Below are 18,918 nucleotides of genomic sequence, written 5' to 3' on the forward strand. Positions count from 1 at the left end.
AGTGAGGAAAAGGAAGTAAGAGGGCTTCAAGAGAACTTGACCACAAAAGGATGATAGCTAGTTGCTACAGACCTGGGAATGACAAAACGGGCTGAGGGATGCCTGCAAAATTAAGCAAGGACTGATACTAAAAAGATGTAAAGGTGCATTGCATGTGTGTGATATATTTTATTTCATCATGAAAACTCAAGCTGTCCAGATGAGCTACATCTGTTTGAACAAGTGAACAATAGTGCAAATGCTTCCTAGGGATATGTCACAAAAAGCATTAGGGACAGGTATCCATCACTGAACACTAAAGTCAGGATCATTCAGACCATGGTATTCCTGATCTCTGTGTATGGATGTGCAAGTTGGACAGTGAAAAGATAAGAGGAAAATCAACTTATTTGAAATGTGGTGTTGGAGGAGAGCTTTGCGCATACCGTGGACTGCAAAAAAGACAAATAATTGGGTGTTAGAACAAATTAAACCAGAACTGTCACTAGAAGCTAAAATGATGAAACTGAGGTTATCATACTTTGGACACATAATAAGAAGACATGATTCACTAGAAAAGACAATAATGCTGGGAAAAACAGACGGGAGTAGAAAAAGAGGAAGGCCAAAGAAGAGATGGATTGATTCCATAAAGGAAGCCAGAGACCTGAACTTACAAGATCTGAACAGGGTGGTTCATGACAGATGCTATTGGAGGTCGCTGATTCATAGGGTCACCATAAGTTGTAATCGACTTGAAGGCACATAACAAAATCCATTAAATAAGTCTCTGACAATTTCTCTGTAGAGGGCAGTTTGAAAAACCTATGCCTGGTATTTTGGAAGCATGCTAGGTTAGGTTTTACTATTATTATTAGTTTGAGATTTATTATTAAGACACACACATTTAGATTGATTTACTGGATATTTTGGTATCTTTTAATTTTAAGATGTTTAATACTCACTTTGTTTAGCATGTATTTTTTAACTTATCTGGATTTTAGGGATTGGGTAAGGTATAGAACTAAGTAAGTAGACAAGGATGCAATCCTATGTAAGGTACTTGAAAGCAAGCCCCATTGAACAAAGAGGGGCTTGATCCTAAGTAAATATGCACAGGATCTGACCGTAAATTACTTCCTTAATACATCCTAATAAGAAGCTTACCAGAATTCAGTGTCTGACCCCAATTAAAATTAGCAGGTCCCTTACAGCTTTGGTTAGGCCTCTCAATGCTCTTAGACACATTTATCTGTTTTTTCTAGTTGCTTTACTTTGTGAGTTTACAGATGCACTAGTTCAAAGTTGGGTTGAGCTGCTACCATTTTGATTCATATGTGCTAAATACTTGGTTTAAGTCATTCCAAGGCAATGAAAGGATCAGAAACAGGTTGTCCTAAAACTGCTAGTGGCGAATACAGTTAACTTGAAGTTTGTAAACAGAAGGCAATCTTAGTCTTCACGTGGTGTCTAGACAGAAGCAATTAACAGTAATTAGTGACTACATCTGCTGTTTGCCATGCCCACAGTTACTGGCTATACAAAAGAAATTGGGAAGATGCTGTTCCGCTGTCTTTGGATTCCTTTATTGTAGGGGGTCTCTTTTCATTTGAAAGCAAATTAAGGGATTCTTTCTGCAAGACCTCTGGGCAGGAATTTTGTCAGTAGTTAAACACGTTGGCTGTAACTGTGAGCCAGTTCCTTGACCCTGGCCTTGCCTCCAACTCCCATGCTGAATTGAATGGGCAATTCTAGAAATTCAGGAGATCTTAAGGAGTAATCTGTGATGCAGCCGGAGAAGCTGCCATTGAGAATAAAGGGGGAAGCCCCAGTATACAGGAGTGGCTCTTTGGATTCCTGCCAATATATTTCATGTGTCGCCCTAAAGTAGCCTGTTTCATATCTGCCGGATTCACAAGGTTTTTGTTTTCCCTGTAAGCATGGCAATATGCATCAAGAATGAAAATTACCATAAGTTACCACATCTGTGCAAATTTCTAATGATTGGTTAAAATGGTACTTTACATTTAGATTCTGTCATTTGGGTTAAAATTTTGTTACACAATTTATTCCAATTTTCTGGAGTCCCACCAGCTGTGCAGTGTGGTAATTTTAGACTCTGGACTTAATGGTAATGTGTATTATCCTTCAGAATGTGATAAGCTTTGTGTAATACCTGGACTGGAACCTGGACTGGGACACACATAAAACATGGACTGGACTCCCCAACATGAGAGGGCCCTCCTGCTCTCTCTGCTGAGGTGGGCCCTGGACGTCTGCCCCAAAGTCCTGCCTTGATGGCCTCACAGAATTCCAGGGACACTGTGCTTATCCATTGATTTCCCTTGGAAGGAGGCCACTGGAGTGGATGCACATTAGTGTTTTCTGATGTTTGGTTTATTTTGAAATGTACTGGGTGAACACAGGCAGAAGCAGAGATTGGCAATCACTCGTGACTGTGTAAGATTGTCTTCCAAAATAAGATATTTAATGGTGGGTTCGTAAGTAACTGTGGAGGCCAGTCCTAGATCCACACAGCTTCCCACAGTGAGGACATACGTTTCCAGATGGAAGACAGTCACAATGAGGATTTTCTTGATGTGCCTTCTGCTTAGCTCATTTGTCCCTTTCGCCCTGTACTCATGCTTTTTCAAAGTCCATAGAACCTTTGATAATAGCCAACCTCTAATTGAGACGCTCATGGCCCAAAGCTTCCCAGTTCTCGATGCTCATTTTACATTTTTTTAGATTATCTTTAAGAACATCTTTAAACCTCTTTTGCTGTCCACCGATATTCCATTTTCCATCCTTAAGTTGGGAGTAAAGTAGCTGCTTTGGTAGACAGTAATCAGGCATTCAAACAACATGGCCGGTCCAGCGAAGTTGATGTTGAAGGATCATTGTTTCAACACTGGTGGTCTTTGCTTCTTCCAAAACACTAACATTATTCAATCTATCTTCCCAGGTAATTTTCCGAATTTTCCGGAGGCAGCATTGGTGGAATCTTTCAAGAAGTTGGGAATGGTGTTTATAAATGGTCCATGTTTCACAGGCATACAGTAAGGTCAGTAGTACAATGTAAACAACCATTTTGGTCTCCCTGTGAATATCCCAATTCTTGAACACTCTACGCTTCATTCGGGAGAATGCGGCACTCGCGAGCTAAGACGATGTTGAATTTCAGCATCAATATCAGCTTTTACAGAGAGATGGCTGCCAAGATAAGAAAAGTGATCAACGTTCTCCAGCATCACACCATGAAGCTGGATTGATTGTGCTACAGAGGGACTAGTTCTCACCTGCTGATAAAACACTTTAGTTTTTTTTAACATAAGTGAGAGGCCAAGCTTTCCATATGCTTCTGCAACTATTTAGGATAGTTTGAAGATCTTTCTTTGAATGTGCGGAGACTACATTTTCAGTGACATACTGAAGTTCTACAACAGAGGTTGTAATTACCTTACTTTTTACTTTCAGTCTACTGAGATTAAAAAGCTTTCCATCTGTTCGATATATGATTTCCACACCAGTAGGAAGTTCCCCCTCAATAAGGTGTAGAATCATAGCAATGAAAATAACAAGTAAGTTTGGAGCACAATTTTCAGAAGGATGGTCCAGAGAGCAGTGTGATTCACAGTATCAAAGGGCTTAGATCAATAAATGCCATATATAAAGGTAGGTTTTGTTTGCGGCATTTCTCTTGAAGCTATTGTGCAGTGAAGATCATGTCCACTGTCCCCCTGGAATGGCAGAAACCATTTTGGGATTCAAGGAGGATGTCTTCTGAGATAGGTAGGAGGCGATTTGTGAGGATCCTTGCAAGGATTTTACCTGAGGTAGCTAGAAGAGAGATGCCTCAGTAGTTCCCACATTCTGTTCTTTCACCCTGGTTGAAAAGAGTGATAATTATGGCATCCCTAAAGTCTTCTGGGATCTCTTCCCTCATCCAGATCTTTTCAATGAGCTTATGGACTTCTGTAAGTTCAGGCCCACCTTCTTTAAAGACTTCAGCAAGAATCCCATCAGTTCCACTAGCTTTGTTATTCTTCATTTGTTTAATGGCTTTACTGACTTCATCCAAATTAGGGGATACTGACTTCCCAGGAGGATCCCTACGCCTGTGCAGCCTCTGAGACGGGCTCCCGTCTTGGATGAAACTTATCCAGGTTAAATTCAGTCAGAAGGCTCTTTTCTGACTGGGAATAATTTCTTCCGGTTAAAGAAGAAACGTGAGATTTCCCACATAGCTTTGTTTTGATTGTTGGAGTCTGGAATTCGTCAGAATTGTCTGTCTTCCAGCAGCTCAGACAGAGCGAGGATTTTTATGCTAGCTCAGCTGGATAAGTGACCCGTTTTTTTTTATACGGATTAACAGGCAAACATCCTCCTGTCTACATTCATCATTTTCTTATCTATACAGCTAAAGAGATTTGTCAAAGTAACAGCAATTGAGATAACCTAGGTGAGGTAAGACTTTCCTTTTTTTTGTTCGTGGAGCTAGGGGGGAAGAAAATATAAATAGCTTATCTTTTTTTTATTGCAAAAAGCTGACATGGAAAATGGCATTCTAAAGATTACAACGGGCGAGAGATTTCTGATTGGAGGAGATAAGAAATCTTTTTGATCTAAGGTTGGGACTATTTTTCCTGATCTACTTTTTTTTTTTTTTGACGAATCTGCTCATTCTCTCTGCTACTAGCTATTTCGACGCTGTGAACTAAAGCTGTTCTTACACTTTCAGGCAGATAAGAGATAAGGGCTGTCTAGCGTGTGACGTTAGTTTGTTGGAAAAATTAACTCCTTTGTAACTGGTTAAAGAAATAAGCTGCTCTTTGTTTGGGACATTGAAAATTGAAGGAGTTTTGTTCCTTTGGCTTTAAGAATGACAATTAAGAAGACCATGGATGTACAAGAAGGGACTTTATCTCTAGACATGTTTCAGAAAATAATGAATGGGATTAACTCAATAAAACAAGAATTGAGAAATAATAGACAAGCGTGGAGAATTGAATTTTATGAAATGAGACAGGAGCTGAAAGAAACTCAGGATTCTATGAGAAAGGAGAATAAAGATAGATCTGGAAAACAAAAAAAGGATGAAAGAGAAATTAAAGGCAAGGTTCAAACTATGGAGATTGGCTTAATTATGGACATGAAAAAAGATTTGGATTTCCTGGCTGTGATGGATCCTGGAGACAAATACTACAGTTTGGAATTCAGCGCTGTCCCTGAAGGAATTGAAGAGATTGGAGATAAAGATATTATCGGTTCAAAAAAATTCTTGGACTGGAAGGATCTGATGGAACTTGAAATGGAGAAAGTTAACAGAATTAATCCCTGTCTTGTGTCAATGGAAAAACCTTCAAGAGATGTACTAGTGTATCACGTGGAAAAGAGGAACAGAGATGCGGCTTTGCAACAATACTTCAGTGATACGTTTGGATTTGATGGCAAGAAAATATCTGTGATGGAAGAAATTCCTATCAGACTTTTATTATATGACTATGACAGCAAGATTTTGGGGTGCGTAAAGATGGAAGATGGACCCAATATGGATAATGACAGAAGAGTGATTTAAAATCACTGGACTTAGTAGATTTGATGAGTGGGACTAATTGGCATGTTTATTTAGAAAAAAAAAATTGATTGACATATATCTCAAGGATTGGAAACTTCTCTTTGATTTTTTGTGGAAGATTAAAATGATATGATGTTAATGAGATTTGAAACCAACTAAGATAACTGTTGGAGGAAGGTGATTTTATAATCTATTAAGAGATAGGTCTGTTACATATTATAGATTTATAGTTGAATTATAGTGTTTTGAAATTACTGGATTTAGTAGATTTGATGAGCTGGATTAATTGGCACGTTTATTTAGAAAAAAAATTGATTGATATATATCTCAAGGATTGGAAACTTCTCTTTGACTTTTTGTGGAATATTAAAATGATATGATGTTAATGAGATTTGAAACCAACTAAGATAACCGCTGGAGGAAGGTGATTTTATAATCTATTAAGAGATAGGTTTGTTATATATTATAGATTTATAGCTGAACTATGACAAATCGGAAGTCAATATTTTATATATATATGTATTTTTTTGTATTGTATTAGTTATTGATTTGTGTTGTTTTCTTTTTGTATTATTTTGGTTTCGAAAATTAGAATAAAAATTAATTGAAAAAAAAAAAAACAAATTAGGGGATACTGCAAACTCATCTCTAGTTTGCTGTTGTGGAATTTGTGAGAAGACCTCACCAGCCACATTAGAATTATGATTAAGGAGGTTGTGGTAATGCTCCTTCCAACACAGTGCAATAGACTCTTTATCCTTAAGAAGTTTGGTACCATCCATTGAACGTAAGGGATTTGTACCATAATTTGTTGGTCCATAGATGGCCTTTGTGGCATTAAAAAAGCCCCATATATCATAAGCATCTGCAAAATTCTGGATTTCTTGACCTTTCTTTATTCACCACGCATTCTTAAGTTCTCTAGTTCTTCATTGGACCTCAGCTTTCGCACTAGTATACATATTCTTCTTAGCAGCGCACATAATGTCATTCTGCCATATCCGGAAGGCTTTCCTTTTCTTGTCAATGATATGTTCAGTCTCACTATCATTCTCATCAAACCAATCCTGATGTTTCTTAGTTTGGTATCCAATAGTTTGTTCACATGCTGCGATAATGGAAGTCTTCAGTTTAATCCAATGTTCCTCAACATTTTCAGGAGTTCCATAGGTAGATATTTTTTTAATGGTTTCTGACCATAAATGAAAATCACACCCAACTCTTGCATTGAAAATGCCCAGGAGGATAATTTTATCCTCCTTAGGTATCTCTGATAAGATGGTGTCCAGCTGGTTATAATTTTCCTTGATGTCTTCATCAGCATTTAATGTTGGTGCATAAGCACTTACAATAGTTGCCTGCTGGTTTTGGGTAAGTTTTAACCGGAGAGTTGAGAGCCGTTCATTAATGCCAATAGGAACTTCTGACAAGAGCTTCACAAGATTATTTTTAATAGCACAGCCTACTCCACATATTCATCATTCTTGTTCAGGCAGTCTTTTCCAGAAGAAGGTATAACCTTTTTCTTCCTTCTCCTGTTCTTCAAGTTTCTAGTAGTTCTACTATGTCAATGTTAAAACGTCTCAACTGCCTTGGAATGATGGCAGTCCTGCGTTCAGGACGTTCACTATCTGCATTGTCCAGCAATGTCCGTATATTTCATGTTCCAAAATTCAATTGTCTTTTGTGACCGCTTAGTGGTAACCCCACTGGACGCGATAATCCAGTCAGGAAGAGATGAGGCAGACTATGTTTAGGGCACCTTTTCTAGCCCCCTCCCCATATGGGATGAGCAGAGTGGATCATGAATAGGACTGCTCAGTTGTGGATATAGCTGCTGAATTACCCAACTGACTCGGAGCTTGAGCCAGGAAGACTGAATCTGTATCCACCACCCATGTATGGGGTGCATGACTAGGGGCTTCTGGATTTCACAGTCCTGCCCTCGTCACCATTTGCCAATCACCTCAGGATTTTTGTTTCGTTTTATTTTGGTTGGAAGACGCCTGTGTGTGAATTTGTTTTATGTGGGGAGATTGGCACACAACAATCAACACACAATCTTGACAGAAAAAGGCTTTGATCCAATGGCATAGATACCATGATGATTGGAAGTCTTTTATCTGCTGCAGCCTTCATCCGCCTTCACAGCCGTTGTAACATACACATTGTTAACCTCTGCCTGTGCTGCCGTTGAGGACATTCTTGGATCATTCTTTGTCTCGTTCCTCTCCCTTGACCTTAATGCCATGGGTGACCCTGCTGGGAGTGCATGACTCCTGACAGCATCGCTCACAGGGTCCATTGGAACAGTCCAGCCCAGTCACCACTACAAGGTGATGATCCAGTGAGTGGGAACAGAGCTTATACCAGCCTTTCCCAACTAGTGGGCCACCAGATGTTGTTGGACCACAACCCCCATCAGCCTCAGCCACCATTGCCAATGGTCAGGAAAGATGGGAATTGTGGTCCAACAACATCTGGTGGCCCATTAGTTGGGGAAGGTGGCTTATACACTCCAACAGATTGGCAAAATCCACTATTTCCTCATCAGATCTCTAAGCCTCTTTCCCAAAAATGCTGTTAGCTTACAGCAGGGATGGGGAAACTCAGAACTGGGTGTCAAATGTGGCTCTCTTGGCCTCTCTGTTGGGATAAGCAAGCTTGCATGCTTTTAATAGGGAGATGTCCCTTCTAGCCAGAACTTGGGGACACCTCTATGCTTGTTTACTGTGATGTAACTTCCTATTTATAGGAGTCATTTCCCTTCTTCTCTTCCTCTTTTTTGTTAAGAGATGTTGTTCTCTTATTAGCATAATTCTCCATTAAGTCACAGGAGAGAGAAGTCTCTACAAATTTCTCTGCCAGATGATCCCAATCATGGACTAAATCTACTACCTATTAACTTTTGTCTGCAAGCTGCAGCCTATGTTTCTTGAACATATGAAAGGTTATGAGTAAACATTCTTAATACTTTTTAGTAAAGAAGACAGTCTCTGTTGTTTTTATTCAGCTAGTCTGTATGAGGGGAAGGTGGGCTGGTTAATTCTCATTCCGCTTTGCAAAATATATACTTTGCTAAGAAACAGAACTGGTGAACCTTTTCTATTTCATTTTAAGCCAAATACTATCTAGCCCTCACGATTCTCCATAGGCCACACACAGACCCAAGACCCGTCACTAGCCTTGCATCCTCCTTGAGTGTCTTTGCCTGGCTGGAATGGGTCCTTGAACTTTGACAATGCTGCTTGCTTGTCTACAGGAAGGCAGAGTAACGTGTTGAGTGTATCTACTGTACAAAGATAAATTCCACACTCACTGCTCTGCCCACATTTGCCTTTGGCCTCACCTACCACTGGCACGTGGCCCCTGGAAGGTTGCTGAGAAGGGAGTGTGGCCCACAGGCTGAAAAGCGTTTCCCCAGCTCTGCCTTACCAAATTCTATGAGTCCGAAAGCTCAGCTCTCAGTGTCCTTCTCAGTCTCACACCCAACTGCAGTCTTGTCCTTTTATTTTCTCTTATACAGACACCTGGTGCCCAACTGCTGGCCAAGAAGTGAAATATGGGAGCGGGGGAGAGTGAAAGGCAGATGCTTTTATTAAACTGGCTCCACTCTTACTCAGATAATTCCTAACAAAAGTCCTGTATCAAGAAGCAATTGGCTAGCTATTTTGTTGGCAACACATCACTAGGCTATTAAAAAGTGCACGGCTTTGGCCAGGTATGCCTCAGGCAACCTACATTGATAGCTCTGTTTACAGAAATCTAATAAGAAAACATATTAAAATATTCTCTCAGCGCTTTGGAATTTTAATCATAATCCAGTGAATCACAAAAACAAAACCATACAAGTAGAACATCTCAAACAGAAGTCCTTTCAAGGAAGAAATAAGTCTATCTACTATGCGTTTTGGAAAGTTGTGTCTCTTTATCTGTTCTTTATGCATTTGAACATCTCTTAAGATATTGTAACCAAATGTTGCATGATGATTCCTAAGATCAAGCAGCAGATTATGTTTGGATACAATTGGACACCATTTTGAATCAAGATGGTAGACTGACGTTTTCAAAACTGCACTGCTTTTTTGGTTTCTTAGAATTCCTAAGCAATGCCGGATCCTTTTCGCTAGGCACCAGTAAAGAGGACAAAAGAGAACACCAATTTGCCTATGCTAATTTATATATATTGATGTACTTTTAAAAATAATTACTATGGGCAATATCCAACTAAGTTGTACTCAATAGACCCATTAAAACCAGTGGACTTAACAGCATAAAAAGAGGCCTGATGGGTCAGGCCAAAGTAGGGTTGCCAGGTCAGAAACATCCCAAACCCTGAGATTTCAGGGGTGGGCCCTAGTGATGTCATTAAGCATGATACATTAAGCTTCAACCACAGTTGCTTGGAGCATACTATTCAAACAAAAACATTATCTGATTGTAAATTAAGATAGGTGTTCCCAGGTTCAGCTGAAGTGATGGGATCATTCCTTCTCATCTGCTTAGGGATCCTGAATAAGGAACATTTCATCTAGCCTACTTGTTTCTGGCAAAAAGGGTTTAAGTGTCTTCAGTCCAGTCCAGTCACCAGAAGGCCATTGTAGGAAGAATGGAGCCTAGTGTTGTAGAGATCTTAGATGGGAGTACTCAGGAGTAAAGATGGATGGCCCTGAAGGCTGCAATTCTAAAAACACTTAATAAGCAACTAAGCCCCATAGAATTCAATAGGACTTACTTCTGAGTAGATACGGTTAGGATTGTGTTGTTGGTAAGGCTTAACTAGGGATCCTCTGCAAAGATATCAATATCAAAGCAGGGTTGGCGACTCCCTGTCTTTAATGCCTTGCCCCACCTTTTAATGCAGCTACTCCAAATGTTTTTACAGACATGACCCTTCACTGCAGAGAGGTCTGAGAAATGAGTAAGAAGATTCTCTACCCTTTCCTGCCTACTCTGTGGACTGCTATAAGCTCACTTTGACAGCCAACCCAATTCCAATGAGTAATAATTAACAGAGAGAAAACACACATGGTTTCATCTACCTTCACAGGCAGCAGCTTGGGAACAACAACAATTGCAGCCACACTTTCAAATATGTGAATTCTCTTTTACCACTATTGAACAAGAAACAAACTGCCATGCAACCAACAAGGTGCATCATCAATGGGTTCAAGGGGGTTGAGCTGTGTGCATGGAACCACCGTTATTGCTTCTATGGAAGTAAGGGGGGAGGTCAGAGGTAAATGAAATGGAAACAGAAAAACAAAAACAAAAGACAGTGATGATTCCCTAAATCCAATACCATACCAACCACAAGATTCCTATGACTAAGGCAGAAAACTCAGAATCTCACAACCAGTCAGGGTTCCTAACCAAAAACCAAACTAAAAGAATCCTGGCAGCCAGTCAGCTAAGGTAACAGAAATTCCCATGCAGCACAACCTAATCCGGGGGCTGCAGTTAGAGCAGAATGCTGTGGCATGATTCCTGACATGACTGAGATCCTGTCAGCACATAATACCTCTGCTCTGAAATCTGCACTGGTTGTCGATTTGCTATCATGCCATGTTCAGGGTATGTTTTCTGTGTTATGGATGCCACATAGTACTTGTTCTGTTCTTTAAGAAATTGATCCTTTAGTGTGGCAGCACCTACACTTTGGAACTCTCTGCCTATTCACATTAGCAGGTGCCTTCATTGTACTCTTTTTGGCACCTGATAAAAACATTTATGTTTACGCAAGCCTATGCAGGCATATAGAACCTATGGTGCTTTTTATCTGTTTTTAATTCATTGTTGCTTTTATTATTTTGAATGTTTTTAAATATCTCTCTTTAACTGTTTTTGCCAATAATTTTATTGTTTTGATTTCATCTGTAAAACACTTTGCAGTTTTTCACAATAAAGTGGTATATAAATGTAAATAAAATACATAAATAAATTTTGGAATCCCTGTAACCCTTGGGTCACTTTCATCTTTTAGAAACAAAGGAATCAGGCTATTTGGTATCATCTAGCTCAGTACTGGTGCCATGAACTAGCATTGGCTCTCCAGTATTCCAGGCAATAGATTTTCCAGAGATTGGATTTTGGACCTTTGCATGCCCTCATCCCCCCCTTCCAACTCTTACTACTTACCATATGCAACCTATTAAAACCTCACTTACCATAAATATTGAAATAAATCCACAACAATTATTTACCCAGAAATATGGAACATCACAGAAATCAGCTATAAAGTTTACTGGGTGACTATGGGCTACCCACTATCTCACAGCCTAATCTGCCCCTCAGGGTGAAAACAACAGAGGGGAACCGTGACCACTCCAAGGAAGAAGGTTACACTTAAAATGTAGAGGAAATAATAATGTACAACCATATTGTGAAATCAGATACTTACTGAGACATAGTATGATGAAATATTTATCTAAGCATGACTGTCAAAGATGTTTATTATTTACACAACCTGTACAGATATTTTAAACATGCAATCCTATGCATGTTTATTCAGATACAAGTTGGGCTTACTTAAACAGGGAAGTGTGCACAGGACTGTAACCTCATGTGTTAAGGGACTTCACTCACCCAACTCAAAATTCATAATCACGCCACTTTAAGCTGTTTTGCAACTGGTTTATACTTGTTTTTATGGTTATTGGATTTCAAAGGGATTTATTTCTTGTTCTGAACTGCCATGGTTTCCAGTTGGCAACCCTACCTCACAGAGTTGTTGGGAAAACTCCATACACGCACACTGGAGATGTAAAAATGCATACACCCCATATAATAGTTTATTGTCAAAACCCGTCGGTCATTGCAGAACTTCTTAAAAATATCAGTATTAGTTACACCTCAGTAAGCCCTACCTAAATGCTTAAAAATAGGATTGGAGATTTGATCCATGGAGCTTCCGTTCTGCTCGCCATTCCCTTGCTCCACCTATCTTTCTCTGCTGACTTCTTTTGCAGCTGTGCGCAGTGCACGTGCAGTGCTACCATTAAACAAGATGGCGGCCGAGGTTTCCCTAAGGTGCTGATGCCCCTGCTGCCATCTTGGTTGATGGCAGAGATGAACGCATGTAACACGCATGAGTGCCATCAACAAAGATGGCGGCGGAGGCTTCAGCCCCTTAGGGAAACCTTGGCCGTCAACTTGGTTAATGGTAGTGCTGCACGTGTAGCCCACGTAGCCACAAAAGACAGGAGATAGGTAGGTGGGGCACACGTGCAGCTGCACATGCATGTGTGTGTGTGTGTGCACACATGCCAGGGCCCAGGGTAAGCTGGTGCAGGCCCTGGCTATGTTCATTCAAAAGTCCCATTGATTTACAGCATAATCCTAACCATGTCTAAATAGTGAATCCTATTGAATTCAATGGGGTTTACTCTCAGGTATGTGGGATTAGCATTGCAGCTTTACTCCCAGAAAAGTGAGTACAGGATTAATGCTTCATATTGGGAATGTTTTCAAACCAGGCTTTGAATTAGACAAATAAATTGCCCTCCTCAACAGCCCAGGATAATTGAAACTTGTTTAACTCCTTATAATTAGAAAATTATAACACATTGTAATGGCATCATACGCTGCATGTACACTTTTTAAAATTTCTGTTCAAAAATTATTTGAAAGATAAAATGTATAATATGCTATTTTAGCAAGTAATTAAAACACCCTGGAATGTACACTTTTATGGTAATCATGACTGAAATTGTTTACTGTGCATGCCTACCAAGATCCTGCTGTGATCTTTTGTTCTAGATCTGCTGCTTGATTATTGTGCAGTGTGCATGCAGAGAAAATGGCACACTTTCTGCTGCTGAAAGCTATGAATTTGTGATGTGCAGATAAGCAGGGAAAACCAGCAGGACTTACAATGGGCTCTAGCTGTTGCCTGGAGGTCAACAAATCCTTTGTCAATCACAACCCTGACTTCACATATTGGCTAAAAACCTAAAAGGGTGGGGATTCAAGTAGCAGGCTACTAGCTCATTTAACAGAAGGGGGCCCTGACATTTTGATGTATATATCTTGAACTAGACTACCTAGGAACTTAATTTTTTAATGAAAGCTAAGAGCCCAGAGATTGGGGTGACTCACTCAGAGCCAGTGAACCCCCCCCCCAAAAAAAACAGAATCTCTGGGAGAAAACTGGAGACCTAGTAACCCTGGCCTAAAGGCCAATTGAGCCCAATATTCTGTTCTAGTGGCGGCCAACCAGATACCTATGGGAAGCTTGCAAACATGACCTGTGCCTGCTTAATCTGCACATGCTCAGTCTGCTGTCCAGGTGTTAACTGTTGATGGGTAATGTCAAGGCCCCTTCTCTGTCTCCCCCTTCTTAGGGTTCTTTTTCTTGAAAATGAACTTGGACTGGATAGCTGTTCAAATATAGGACACCTTCAAATAGATGACTGTCCTCTGACAGCACTTGAAAATAGAGGACTCTCCTTTCTAAAGTGGCAAGTTGCTTTGAAACTGGGTGATGTCCTCAAAAGTGTTTGCAATGCTGTGCTGGAAGCCAATGTTCAAAGGTGTTTTTTTTTTAAGCCTGAAGTCCTTCAGGGCAGCACAAAAGCCCTTAGGGCATGCTAAAGGGATTATCTGGATTCATATTTCTAGTAATAATTAACAGTCCTATTCAGGCTTTCAAAGAATACATGGAGGCATAAAGTCTGTATATAAGGCATTATCGTGGTTCCCTATCATGGCATGGCTATGGATCAGCACCATATATTTATAGCCCATGACTTCCCCCAAAGAATCACAGGAACTGTAGCTTGTTTGTTATTAAGAGTACTGGGAATTTGCAGCTCTGTGAAGGGAAAACCACAGTTGCACAGGATTCTTGGGTTGGGGGGAAGTCATGTGTGTTGGATGTGCTTTAAATGTATGCTGTTCAACTGAATGCAGTTATAAAAGCTCTGTCAGACCTTCCTGCTTATTGTGGGAAGTCTTGGGGAGGGGGTAGAGCAGGCAGAGATAGGGACATTTGGGGCAGAGCTGGCACATTTACCCTTTACATACTTTATGCCAGGGCTGTGGAGTTGGAGTTGTGGAGTCAGAGTGAGAGTCGGAAGCAATTTTGGATGGAGTCGGAGTCGGTAGAAATGTACCGACTCCAACTCCGGCTTCAAAATAAATTTTGATTGACAATTTTTTTAAAATATAAATTCAAAATGTCAAAGAAGCTTCCCATGAAGTCAGCTGCAGTTGAGCATTTCACCATAACGCAAGATGGAAAACATTTTGTGTGTCAGTGTATGACACAGGACCCCGACGAAGACAAATGCTGTGATGCCAAGATCAGTGCATATTCAGGCAGCGATAAAAATGCTCCTATGAGAGCTTCCAATTTAAAAAGACATTTATAGCCCTTTCCAGGGCTGTGGAGTTGGAAGCAATTTTGGGTGGAGTCGAAGTCGGAGTCGGACAGTAGAAAAATAGAGGAGTCAGAGTCAGAGTCGAAGGTTTGGCGTACCGACTCCACAGCCCTGCTTTATCCCCACATATGTTCTTTGAACCCCTGAAGAGGGTTTATGTGTTAGGGCGAAGGGTGGCTGGGAGGAAGAGGCAGTGCTGTGAATACACCATTAGGAGTGTTGGATTGCTCTGCCAGCGCATCTGAACTACCCTGACCTTGCTGCCGCCCTGCCTTGCCCTGTACTCTCACTATCCCACTATGCAGCAGTGATGCCACTGCTGTGATGCCAGATCTATAGAGCTGCTCCCCACCACCACCACCGGCCCTTCCCAGTTAGGGCCAAACGACACACACACATCTTGAATTAAACTGGGGGGGGGAACAGTTGAAAGCATCCCAATGTGGCAAGGTAAAGTGGGTGTTTGGCTTCACAAGCTTCTACCACAGACAGCACTGAGACTCCCCCCCTTCTCCAAGTCTCTTCTCCAGGCAGTGATAAATGGGGCATCCCGTTTAAAACTTTTACATTGGTGTGGTCCCAAATTCCTTCTGCTAGCATCCTGTTGCCCCCATCTGGAAGCTTCGGGTAAATTGGTAGGAACTGATTCCCCAACATTACATGTCACCCTCACATTGATACAAATGGGCTTACTTTATCACAACTAGTAGATCCTCTCACATCTATTTTATTTATTTATTTATTTTATTTAAGTATTTATAAGCTGCATTTTCATAAAACCTATATCAAGGCTCTCACAGTATACAAAGCCATGATAAAATGAAAAATCAATAAAAACATAATTAAAAAGAACAATAAAAGCATCAATAAATTCTGCATTGATTGGGGGTGGGTGAGCGGAAATTCATGTTAAAAGGCCTGTCTAAGAGTTCGGTTTTCAAGAGATGCCTGAGAGAAAGGAGGGATGGTTTAGAGCCAAACGGGCAAGCATGGGTTTACCCAGAGCTTGGAAAAGTTACTTTTTTGAACTACAACTCCCATCAGCCCCAGCCAGCATGGCCACTGGATTGAGCTGATGGGAGTTGTAGTTCAAAAAAGTAACTTTTCCAAGCTCTGGGTTTACTACATGCCTGGTTTGGCTAAGCTACAACAAACAAAGGGGGTGTGAGCCCTGAGGGAAGGAAAGAGAGGTTGAAAAGGCAAGGCCCATGTGAAGAATTTCCTCTGAGGAATAGGCCAGCAGGATGAAACGTTTAATGAATAAATTAAAATGACTTTAATTTATTGCAGGATGACTTTTATCCAAACATTAAGAAAGACAACATGTTTGGTTTTGAATGCTTTGGTCGGTAGTGCCAATATGCCTGAAGGAAATGTACTCACTGAAAACAGCTGTGGTCAGTTGAGTAGGTTCAGAGTTCATATAGTTAAACAACCACCACCACCCAGGAGAGGTAAACAGGTCCCAAACACACTAAATCCACTATATAGATTTCAATCACTTATGTTTATTGATGATTTAGGGTTGATTGTAAGGTGGCCACATGTCCTACTTTACTAAGGACACTTCTCTAATTTGAAGGGCTGTCAGAGGACAGTCCTCTATTTGAAGGCATCCTCTGTTGGAGGGGCTATCCAGTCCAAGTCCAGTTTAAAGATAAATAACCATAACAAGGAAGGGCAGGGGTCTTTGAAATGGCCCATCACAGCAATGGACAACACACTGAGCTGGCACACAAGTCACCTGGTCACAGTCTTTCCTACTACAATTAGATGTATTGTATTTCTATTTAAATTATTTAGAAACTGTTTCTCAATTTGCCCCCTCTCTTTCATGTGCAAATGTTATGCAAATAAGTGTTCTTTTGTTGATGTATTTCCTCCTCTTTTGGCGATGTGCAAGTCTCCATGCTGTTTGATTGTGACCTTTTTAGTTTTGGGCTTGTTCTGAACTAGTGGCAGTTCAGTGTTAAATGAATGGTGGAAGATGGAACTGTAGTTTACAATTGCTTCTGCTGGTCTTAACCTTGAGAACTCTAAAAGGCCTTGGTCCAGCTTATCTGAAAGAATAGATTCCCCTGTGCTCCTGCTGGGAGAAAGGGTGGGATATAAATCAAATAATAAATAAATAAATAAAACCTCACATGAACTGAAGGCATCAGAGGGCTCTCTGCTCGCAGGGGTATTATTGTCCAGGGTCTCAGAGGGTCTTAGACCCTTTACTTTTTTGGGAGCAGGATTCCAGCAGGGTCCCTTTGTCTCCAGCATCCTATAAGGCAATTAGCACGAATGCAGAGTGTGTTAGCCACTAAGAAGAGTCTTCTAACATGCATCCTTGTCCTTTCCTGCTGATTGGAACCAACAGTGTGAAAAGAGGTGAGTCAGCCACTGAAAATCCTCTTCTCAGTAGCTAACACTCTCCCCTATCATGCTGATTGGCTCCTTGGGATGTCTGTTATTGTGGCAGAAGGCATTAACAAGGATCTCATTCTCAACCCAGCAGCCAAAAACAAAAACAATCAAACAAACAAACTAAGGATGGGAAGGGCATGGCTATGACTATCATGAAGGGATCCTGAACTTCTGAATTTGCCACAACACTACTGCTGGTCTGATTATCATCTTTGTTAAAATTAGTCTAACCTCTGGCATACAGGAGGGCCTTTTCAGTAGTGGCTCTCTCCCCAGAAAGACTTTTACCAACCCAGCTCAGGTTTTATTTTCAGAAGGCAAGTGAATATTGTTTTGTTTCAGCAGGCCTTTGGGGTGAACAGGGTGAAGCTTGGCATGCACATGCGTTTGAAATCCCTTCAAAAGAAAAGAGTCTTATCTTCTCCATTAAATAATAGTTTTGCCACTTGTTCAGATTCACCCCAACAACCAGGAAAGCTTAGGTGTTGGGAGTCCTCTGAGTTTCTTCTGATGCAGGGCTTGAAATTTGGGGTTAGTGGAAGGAGGAAAGAAGGAAATGGGATGGTTTCATTTGAAACTAGGCCAGACTTGGTTTAGCCTGAGGTCCACTTGCAGTCTTTATATAATGATGTAGACTACTTTTTAATAAGTTTAAATAAGTATATTCATATTCTGAAATAGTTAATAGTGAGTTATTAATCAAGAAAAGAATAGAGTTACTATAAATTAAGTCTAAATCACAGTGCTTGAAGTGGGATGGATGCCATCATCCCAACTCTTTTCAGGTGGACACAAAACTCTCCTGCTTCTTTTTCAATGGAATAAAAGTTGGAATAGGTCCTAGTTCCATCTTTTAGCTATGCACAGGCCAGAACTGTTTCTAGAACTGAGAGAAGCAGCTGGCAGACACTTGGGTAGTCATCTTCCTCCAATGCCTAAGGGGGTTTCAGTTATTGGAGGAAGAGGTCACTGTCTTTGCAACGGCCTGCTTGTCCCAGCTCCACAAACAGCTTTAGTGTTTATTTATTTATTTATTTATTTAATTACATTTTTAGACCGCCCTATAGCATTGAGCTCTCAGGGCGGTGTACAACAGAATAAAATACGTTTAAAATACGAGCAAGTGTGAACTTCATTATACAGTTATAAAACATGTTAAGCACAAGATTAAAAGATTAAAATAAGAATATCAATTACAAAGTTTAAGCTTAAAATGCATTTAAAATGCCTGGGCGAAGAGGTAGGTTTTTACCTGGCACCGAAAAGATAGAAGAGAAGGCGCCAGGCGTATCTCGTCAGGGAGGGCATTCCATAATTCGGGGGCTACCACTGAGAAGGCTCTAGATCTAGTTGTCGTTCTCCGGGCCTCCTTATGAGTCGGGACCCAGAGAAGAGCCTTCGAGGTCGAGCGAAGCGAACGGGTAGGCACATAGCGGGAGAGGCGTTCCACCAGGTATTGCGGTCCGATGCCGTTTAAGGCTTTATAGGTAAGAACCAACACTTTGAATCTGGCCCGGAAACATATTGGTAGCCAGTGCAGTTGGGCCAGAATAGGTGTTATATGGTCAA

This window comes from Rhineura floridana, chromosome 1, assembly GCF_030035675.1.
Source record: "Rhineura floridana isolate rRhiFlo1 chromosome 1, rRhiFlo1.hap2, whole genome shotgun sequence".
Lineage (NCBI taxonomy): Eukaryota > Metazoa > Chordata > Lepidosauria > Squamata > Rhineuridae > Rhineura > Rhineura floridana.